Genomic DNA, 10,103 nt, shown 5'->3' on the forward strand with positions numbered 1-10,103 from the left:
CTCTCACACACACACACACACGATTAATTAATTATTCGAATGAAAATCGGTCATCACTAGATGAATGTGAAACGTCATTTCAAATATAAGGACCGTACATAAATAATTATACAATTTGAAAGGGACCGGGGCTAATCACAAATTACGTCCCCACGGTAACTGAAATAAACACGAGTGTTCACCGGTTGGTTTTACCTTGCTCTGGTCCTCACAAGTTCCTACCTCACACCTCTCCGTGGTGTAGCCTGGGCAATGTTGTCCTTCCGACAATAGCAAAGTGAGGAGGTGCGACGCGAACTCTGGCGTGGTAACCATAGCACGGGGATAGAGGAAATGCTTCGTCAACCTGCAGGAGTGCCAACCGGCACATTAGGATCGACGCCAGTAAGATCCTTATTACGGCATACTGGACACGGCATGGAATTATCGACACGACACGGCACAATGGATTGGATACCACGCCAGGGCTGACAGTCGTGCTATTCTGCTCCCTGAGTAAAGAAGGGTGACACCTTCTTGAAATGGCGAATGGGCTAATAGCATAGAGGTAACTCTAAGACCACTGGGTCCCGAAGAAAATCATTATTATTTTTGGCTCACTCAGTACCAGAACAACGGTCCCAAGCAGTCCCAAGCTATTTCACTCACCCCTGAATGTTCTGCATGAATCCACACACCCCTGATGTTATCTGTCAAACTTTCATAGCGAATCAAAACAAACATAGTGTAGTAATAGAATTTCAACTAGAATAGGGTACGTTAATCGTTTGCTTGGGACCAATAGGCTACTAAAGTGGTGAACCAATTTAAAATCGTTAGTTTCGTATTGATTGTTGCTAATAGTGCGGCTGCCCCCGTCCCGGTAAAACCTTGGCAGGCCTCCGGATACGTTCAAAACTCGTCACCAATTGGTGGTTGGTAAGTAGTAGGCTCAGATGTAACATTCCTGACTTACGCCGATCTGGCTCTGAACACGGCCGCCATCACAAACGAAGTGACAGACGACTAACTGGCGAAGAAATCAATTTAAATAATGTGGTTTGCTGTAATAGAATTTTCTTAGAAGCTTGTGCCATCAGACACCAGATGGGCTAGTATTTTTGTTTTGATTTGAATATAGTTGATTTTGTGTGCAATATGATCTTTGACAGTGTGCAAAGCACAAACGAAGTGACAGACGGAGCGGCTCGAAAACTTTGGTGACGCACCTGCTATTGAAATTTTTCAGTGTACCACATGGCAACACCACTACTACTGGATTGTACCACATGGCAACACTACTAATAGATTGTACCACATGGCAACACTAAATGTACTAGAATGTTTTGGTTTTATCTCTTTCACTTACTTTAAACTGAAATGCATAAAAAAATTACAAAATGATACACTCTTTGCACACTGTCAAAGATCATATTGCACCCAAAATCAACTATGTTCAAATCAAAACAAAAATACTAGCCCATCTGGTGGCTGATGGCACAAGCTTCTATGAAAATTCTATTACAGCGAACCACATTATTTTAATTGATTTCTTCGCCAGTTAGTCGTCTGTCACTTCGTTTGTGGTGCAAAGAGTGTATCATTTTGTCATTTTTTTATGCATTTCAGTTCCGTGACTGCCGAAAGGGCGCTGATCGAGGCCAAGGAGAAAGCAGCAACTGAAATACAGGAGACGCCAAAGGGACCTCGAAACCCACGCTCGGAGAAGAGGAAAATGGAAACGCCAGGAGAGGAAGAGGAGTTGAAAAAAGCCAAGAAGGACAATGAAGACAACAAGGAGGAAGGCTGGCGTACCGTCGAGAAGCCGAAGGAGAAGTGGAAAAAAACGGAAGGAAAAAGAAGTGAAGAAGAAAGCTGAACAGAAGAAGGAGATACCCAGGAATCGTCGGGAGCGAAGTAAGGGCGATGCTCTGATCGTCGAAGCTAAGGACAAAACGTCGTATGCAGCACTCCTCCGGAAGATTCGAGAGGGTCCAGAGTTGAAGCAACTAGGAGAGAACGTGGTGAAAACCAGGTGCACCTAGAAAGGCGAGATGCTCTTTGAACTGAAGAAGGATCCTGCTATCAAGAGCTCAGCCTTCAAGGAGCTCGTCGAAAAGTCTCTTGGCTATTTCACTCACCCCTGCATGTTCTGCATGAATCCACACACCCCTGATGTTATCTGTCAAACTTTCATAGCGAATCAAAACAAACATAGTGTAGTAATAGAATTTCAACTAGAATAGGGTACGTTAATCGTTTGCTTGGGACCAATAGGCTACTAAAGTGGTGAGCCAATTTAAAATCGTTAGTTTCGTATTGATTGTTGGTAGTAGTGTGGTTTACACGATCATGTTTCTAATTCTAATGTGTTGTAAATATAATTGAAAGCTTTTGAAAAGTTAGATCCTAATGTTTTGTATATCTAAAAACATTAATAAACAACTACATTTGAAAACATTCAAACAACGTTTACTTTAAACGTTTTGTACATCTGAAAACATCAGAGAACAACAAACACGAGGTACAATTGGGTTCTTTAATTTGGAAAAATGTATCGTTTTCTATACATCATCTGAAAAAGCTTCGTTTTCGGAGCACAGCGATATTTTTTTCGGACCCACACACTTTCATCTCGATTTTTAAATCAAGATTTAAAGCAAAATAATAGCTTCACTGTTTGACACTAAACTAACAAACTGACATCTCGCTCCCATACAAAGTGACACCGAGGGGCGCTAATAAGGTGATTTTTGCAAATGTAATCGTACTTATTTAAAATAGTTCCAGTGTACCAAAATTGATGAAATTTTGGGTTTAGGTTCCATTTTAAATGCAGATTACGAATATGCATTTACCTCAATACCCTTAAAGAATCCAATTGAAAACATCCGAACAACGTTTAGTTCTAACTTTATGTACATCGGAAAACATCCCAAGAACGTTTGATTCTAACATCGGTTAACATCTACATTAGAAAACATCATAAAACATTTAAATATAAAAATACATCTGCATTCAAAAACATTCGATAACGTTTACAAATAAAAACATCCGAACAACGTTTAGTTCTAACGTTATGTACATCCGAAAACATCTTTAAACGTTTGGTTTTAACGTCGAAAGATTGAAATTCTTGACGTCAGAACAACATTAGAATTACAACATTTTGTTTAAAAATTTCTGATGTATACACCATGTTACCACAAACGAAGAGACAGACGACTTACTGGCGAAGAAATCCATTTAAATAATGTGGTTCACTGTAATAGAATTTTCTTGGAAGCTTGTGCCATCATGCACCAGATGGGTTAGTTTTTTTGTTTTGATTTGAACCAAGTTGATTTTGTGTACAATGATTCTTTGACAGTGTGCAAAGAGTGTGTATCATTTTGTCATATTTTTATGCATTTCAGTTTTGAGTAGAGTGAAAGAGATAGAACCAAAATATTCTAGTACATTTGGTGAAAATGCTAGTTCAATCCGAAAGTAGTGTTGCCATGTGGTACACACTTAGATTTTTCTACCGAGATCGGCTGTGCAAATCTCGGCAAAATAAGTTTCACTGAGATCTCAGCAAAAGTGACATTTGATTGCTGAGTCTCGGATAATGCTTAGCTGAATCTCAGCAAACAAATGAAATGTTTGCTGATATCTCAGTAAAACTTTTTTTGCCGAGATTTGCACAGCCGATCTCGGTAGTAAAATCTAAGTGTGTACAATCCAGTAGTAGTGGTGTTGCCATGTGGTACACTGAAAAATTGCAATAGAAGGTTAGTCACCAAAGTTTTCGAGCCGCTCCGTCTGTCACTTCGTTTGTGATGTTACCACAAACGAATTGACAGACGACTAACTGGCGAAGAAATCAATTAAAATAATGTGGTTCGCTGTAATAGAATTTTCTTATAAGCTTGTGCCATCAGCCACCAGATGGGCTAGTATTTTTGTTTTGATTTGAACATAGTTGATTTTGTGTGCAATATGACCTTTGAAAGTGTGCAAAGCTCGGTGCAAAGAGTGTATCATTTTGTCATTTTTTATGCATTTCAGTTTAGAGGAGAGTGAAAGAGATAGAACCAAAACATTCTACTACATTTAGTGTTGCCATGTGGTACAATCCATTAGTAGTGTTGCCATGTGGTACAATCCAGTAGTAGCAACAATCAATACGAAACTAACGATTTTAATTTGGCTCACTACTTGACTAGCCTATTGGTCCCTCGATTGGTCCCAATTTAAGGGGTTAGTGAATTTTCCTATGTTTCAAGGGGTGAATTGATTAGCTTGAGACCGAAGAGAGTACCAGAGCTGAGCCAAAAAGTTGAGCACGTTATTTCGGGACCTTCTAGTCTTAGAGTTACCTCTATGGTAGTAGTGGTGTTGCCATTTGGTACACTGAAAAATTGTGTGAGCAGGTGCGTCGCCAAAGTTTTCGAGCCGCTCCGTCTGTCACTTCGTTTGTGGTTAAACTCCAGTACTCATGCCACCACTGGTTGGGAGTGAAAAGTTGAAAAATAAACAACATTGACATGAATCCGATCAATGATGTTCATTTGTCCACTTGTTACTCCCAACACATTTCAAGCTGAACATTGCATTAGGTCCTAAGTAACATTGATCGATTCTCTTCGTCGTCTTTCTCTTTCGTTAATTACTTGACCACATAACCGTTTCTTGTTGTGATTGTCGTATTAGATGCTAGATAGAAGCTTCTTTATCGATCTGTGAGCTGAAAATATCTGAGAATGTCCTTACATGGTCGTGGGAATACAAATAGAAAGTCGATGAAGAGAATCTGTTAATGTTACTTAGGACCTAATGCAATGTTCAGCTTGATTTTATCCATTTTTGGGTACACGGTAACCAGCGTAAACACATAAATGAGTAAAAAAACTACACATTTTTATATTTATATACAGCTGTCAAAAAATGTGAAAATTTGGAGATCCTAAAATGTGTAAAAAATTCACATTTTAAGAATGTAGTACCAGTCAAAATATGTGTATTTTTATACTCATTAATGGGTAAAAAAAACTTCAAACTTTGCTGCATCCTGCTTTGTTGACGCACGCCATTTTTTACTAAATTTTCAGTGCACGGCGAATGAGAACAACCCAAATTTGAGTTTAGTTCACTCATAATCGCCAAAAGTGCAGGAACTCAGCGATGAGTAAAATTTGTCCCATGGTTTCCTGTGGAAAACCTAAAAAATCTGCCGGAAAATGAGGAAATTGACGAAAATTTTATTCAGTCTCGGAGTAGTACCAATAGACTGAGTGAATCCAATCTTTACTTTTCTCAAATTCGGGAATTTTTCCCTGGAAAATCCTGGAAAAACCTGAGAAAACATGAGGCAAATTAACTCATCGCTGAGTTCCTGCACTTTTGGCGATTATGAGTGAACTAAACTCAAATTTGAGTCGTTCTCATTCGCCGTGTGAAGAACCGCAGGAAAATGGAGGAACTACCGTCCAAACTGGACTGTGCGCAACGATGGACATGCTAGAGGGTAGGTGATCTATACTTTTTTCATAGCTTTTAGTTTTAGTTTAGTTTATATACTTCATATACTGATTTTTGTTTTTCTTCCCTTGATTTGTTTTCCGTGCTGAGCACCAATGCTACCGACACCAGGGAGGAAGCTCCCATATCTGGACCCTACCCGAAAAAAAAAATAACAACAAAAATACATTAAAAAACAATGTAACAATAAGACGAAAACTATTGTCTTAACAATGATTTATATTGTACGTGTACAATAAATTTACCTTGATTTTTGTTGTACTAAACAGTAAATTTCATGGTAAATGGAAAATTTACAATAAAAAGGGGGGTTGTTAAGTATCTTAACAATGAAATTTTCGAGATTTCCGCATATAATTTTTTTCAATAACAGTATATTTTATTGTTATTTTACTGTTGGTTGGCGAATTTATTGATTAAAAAAATAACAGTGTACTTTAGAGTGTATGTGTTGGCTGGACAGATATACTTTATCGACTTTAAAAAAATCAAAAAAATTAAACATCGTCCCGGGAAGGGAGGGGGTCAGTAAATCCAAAGATGAATACTAAGATGAAACTGTCGGAAGAAAAACCTTAAATTTTAGTGTCCTCTTTCACGGTCCCTTTCATCCAATGAATACCCCCCGTATTCAAAGTAATTTTGTGGTTTTGCTGCCCCCTCAGTAGAGATGAAATTTTGCGCTCATTTTTATCAAAACAAACACACCAAAATCAGAGATGTCCCATTTTTTAATTACTCGATTAACAACTAATCGATTATTTTTTGTTCGCTGTGCTGCCATTTTTCCACCACGATCGGCACGATATAACAACCGATTACAAATATTTTACTTTTCGGTTCGTTAATCGATTAATCATTTCAAGAGAAAATTTGCATTACGTCGAATGTAAGAAAGGTAAACAAAGTCGAGCTATCAGTGTCAATCGATTCTCCTGCTATTACACTATATACTGTCAGAATATAGGATCAAATCCCATTTTTAAATTTATTTACCAGTCAAATTGCTTTTTGACGTAATCACCTTCCGATCAAAATAGTTTTCGATGTTACTTAAGTCACCCAATTTCTATGGAGATGCCGTATGACTTAAGTAACAGCGCTGAGAAATCCGTGAAAAGTGTACGTTCGTCGTTTCGCTTTCTCATTATTAAAGTGAATATCCAAACTGTTTGTTGCTGAGATGATTTCGGTGGTCCTAAAATGATGAATGGGCTGCACGTAAAGAGACGTAATTGATAATTCTCCCGAATATCCTGGTAAATACACTTTGACTTAAGTAACAATAGGGGCCACCAAACGACGTATATAAACTTTTGACTTAAAAACCAGTATTTTTTAGCATGAAAGCTAGCGATTTGCATTTGTATGATTAAAACCCTGCTAAATATGTTAAACATTGCTATCACTATGAGATTATATGTGTTTACTTGGAAATAGGAATAACTTTTCGGTCATCAAAACAAAACTTTATTTTTCTCGGATTGGTGCGAATGTTACTTACGACATAATGAAAATTTGCTCTTGAATTATTCGAATGAAAATCGGCCATCACTAGATGAATGTGAAACGTCATTTCAAATATAAGGACCGTACATAAATAATGATACAATTTGAAAGGGACCGGGCTAATCACAAATTACGTCCCCACGGTAACTGAAATGAACACGAGTGTTCACCGGTTGGTAAATCTGTTACGGGTGAGTCCTTTTTTTACTGGTTTTGGATTGAGATTCGATCCGGAACTTGTGAGAAATGCAGGCCAACTCCCCTGCACTCGATCTCCCTAGGTCACGCCTCCTTGGTGGTTGAGCGTCGTTGATAAGTTAATACATTCGACTGGAGAGAATCGCCCATGAAATATGCTTCCACCTGAGAATTCCTTCCTGATATCTTCAAGTGGTGGATTTTTTTTATTATTATTGTATGATTATTGACTGCACGGAAAAGGTCTGCATTAAGCGGGATTTAGATGAGGCAGGTGAGTTGAATTCAACTCAAATCGATCTGGTCGTAGGCGTTCAATCAACAATCAATACGAAACTAACGATTTTAAATTGGCTCACCACTTTAGTAGCCTATTGGTCCCAAGCAAACGATTATCGTACCCTATTCTAGTTGAAATTCTATTAATACACTATGTTTGTTTTGATTCGCTATGAAAGTTAGACAGATAACATCAGGGGTGTGTGGATTCATGCAGAACATGCAGGGGTGAGTGAAATAGCTTGGGACTGCTTGGGACCGTTGTTCTGGTACTGAGTGAGCCAAAAATAATAATGATTTTCTTCGGGACCCAGTGGTCTTAGAGTTACCTCTATGGTTCAATTGACTTGGCAACGAATAAAGCAAGTCCGATATCAGTCAGCCAAACGAACTGTCAAAGCCAGATCCTTTACGGACAGTGCCTATCTTGATTACATTGGCAGTGTAGCTGACTCTCTCATAGTCTGCATGCTTCAATTAGATTTATTTTTATTGTTTGTGACGTAACCCACAATGAAAACACATCAATATTTAATGTAACAACAATTTTTATTGTAATAGAGTTGTTCATTATTGTTCATGATCGAATCACGTTAACAATAAAATAAATGAAAAATACTAGGAAAAATACGATAAAAATCATTGTAACAACATTTATTATGTACCCTCATTGTATGTACATCTAGGTACCACTTTTGCCGTTTTCGGAAGGGTTCAACATTATAACAATCATTTTTATTGTCGACAATAAATATTAATGTTAGAGCATTGTTTCCACTGAAAATTACACTGTAATTTTTTTTTTCGGGTATGCCTATCGACCCCCGCATAAACGCGAACCATAAATTGACCTTACCGATAATGGTTATAAATTGTTTATAATCCCTCCTTAACTTTAACTGAAATGGTTTTGGAACCTTACATGAACGTTTGTGTGATAAAGTTTTAACCTTATGTATTATGGTTTTTAGGAAGCGGACCTTACAAATAATGAGTTGTTAAGAACCATTACCATTTCAAATTCTTGTTTTCTCCATACATTTTCGGAAAGAGAACTATATTAGAACGGTTTTACTTATGGTTTGAGAACATTAATGGTTATGGTTATGGTAGTCAGTAAGGCCCATGAATGGTATTATGTCCCGAACAGAGGAAAAAAAAAACGACCCATTATTTGTAAGGTCCGCTTCCTAAAAACCATAATACATAAGGTTAAAACTTTATCACACAAACGTTCATGTAAGGTTCCAAAACCATTTCAGTTAAAGTCAAGGTTAAAGTTTAGGAGGGATTATAAACAATTTATAACCATTATCGGTAAGGTCAAGTGATGGTTTGCGTTTATGCGGGCCATCAACTCGATTTCTGGACCATCCATTTCCAAGCGGATTTCCATATCTGGAACCTTCTTTCTTTTTTCTAGTTTTCACTATACAGACGACTTTTTATTTTTTGCTTCCGTTCATACTTTTTCATAACACATTTGTAACAGGTGGGGTACTCCCTGCCCAGCACTAATGAGACCCCCCTCTACACTACCTCAGGGTCGGCATGCGCGCTCGAATATCACGGCCAAGGAAACACTCGAATATCTAACACACACAACACTTGTTTAGCTATAGGCACCTTTATTGTTCCCACTTTCGTCCCACTTTCTTATTCGCTATCTCCTACCTCGTTACGCCTGACGTTTCTTCTAATTCTTCAGCGCGGGCCCGCTGTTGGTCCTTCCACAGCCACTCCTTCACCTTCCTCAGCTTCCTTCTGGGTACTTTTCACAGGCCAGTCGGTTCCTTTCCTCGACTTGGTTCGCAAGCAGGTCGCGTACTTCGGTACTTTCCGCGACGGCTCTTCGATCTCTCTCTCTCTCCTCACTATACTCGTGGCGTGGCGATGGGCCGTTGGTTAGTATTCCCGGATACCTTCGTATCGGAAGGTGCTCCGTGTCTAACCGTATGCCGAATAACGAACACTACGGGGTCTGACCACGCCGTGGATGAATTGCCAGCGGTAAACTACGGGGTCCTGGATGGTTCTGCACCTCACTCTCCTTCTTCACTTTTTTTTCACGTCCTCACGGTTTTTTACTGGTTTCGGACTTGCTTGAACTAGCTTTACGAAGTATCGCTGTTAAGTATCGCCAATCAAATAATTCTTGACGATGGCGGCTGACCTATCCTCTCTCCTCCTCGCTGAGCCATCGTCCTTCCGCCCTATTTCGCCTCATCATGGCCCCATTATGCCACCTCCTAATGGCCTCCAAATCCAGTAAACAGTGCCATCTGGTGGTAGGTAGCGGATCTTCCTGTCGTTTAGGCGGTGTGGCTGTGTACTGTCCAGTGGGTGATTTTGTGGGCGATGGGTGGTGTTGGTAGCTTGTATTCAAACCTTTCCTTGGCATATTTTTATACATAAAATACGAAACACTAATCGTGACAATCTCACTAATCTCAGACAAACAGACACACCACTGGTTACACTCTCCACCCGCTGGGGTAAAAAAAAAATGTCGGTGAAGCCGAATTTTTTTTTTTCTTTTTCATACACAAGAATTCCAAAATTGTGACGCGTACCTCTGAACCAGAATTTTCACAAACAAAACGAAACTTACTCGC

Source organism: Ochlerotatus camptorhynchus, unplaced genomic scaffold, assembly GCF_037179485.1.
Source record: "Ochlerotatus camptorhynchus isolate MF236.1 unplaced genomic scaffold, CSIRO-AGI_Acam_v1.1 ptg000354l, whole genome shotgun sequence".
NCBI lineage: Eukaryota > Metazoa > Arthropoda > Insecta > Diptera > Culicidae > Ochlerotatus > Ochlerotatus camptorhynchus.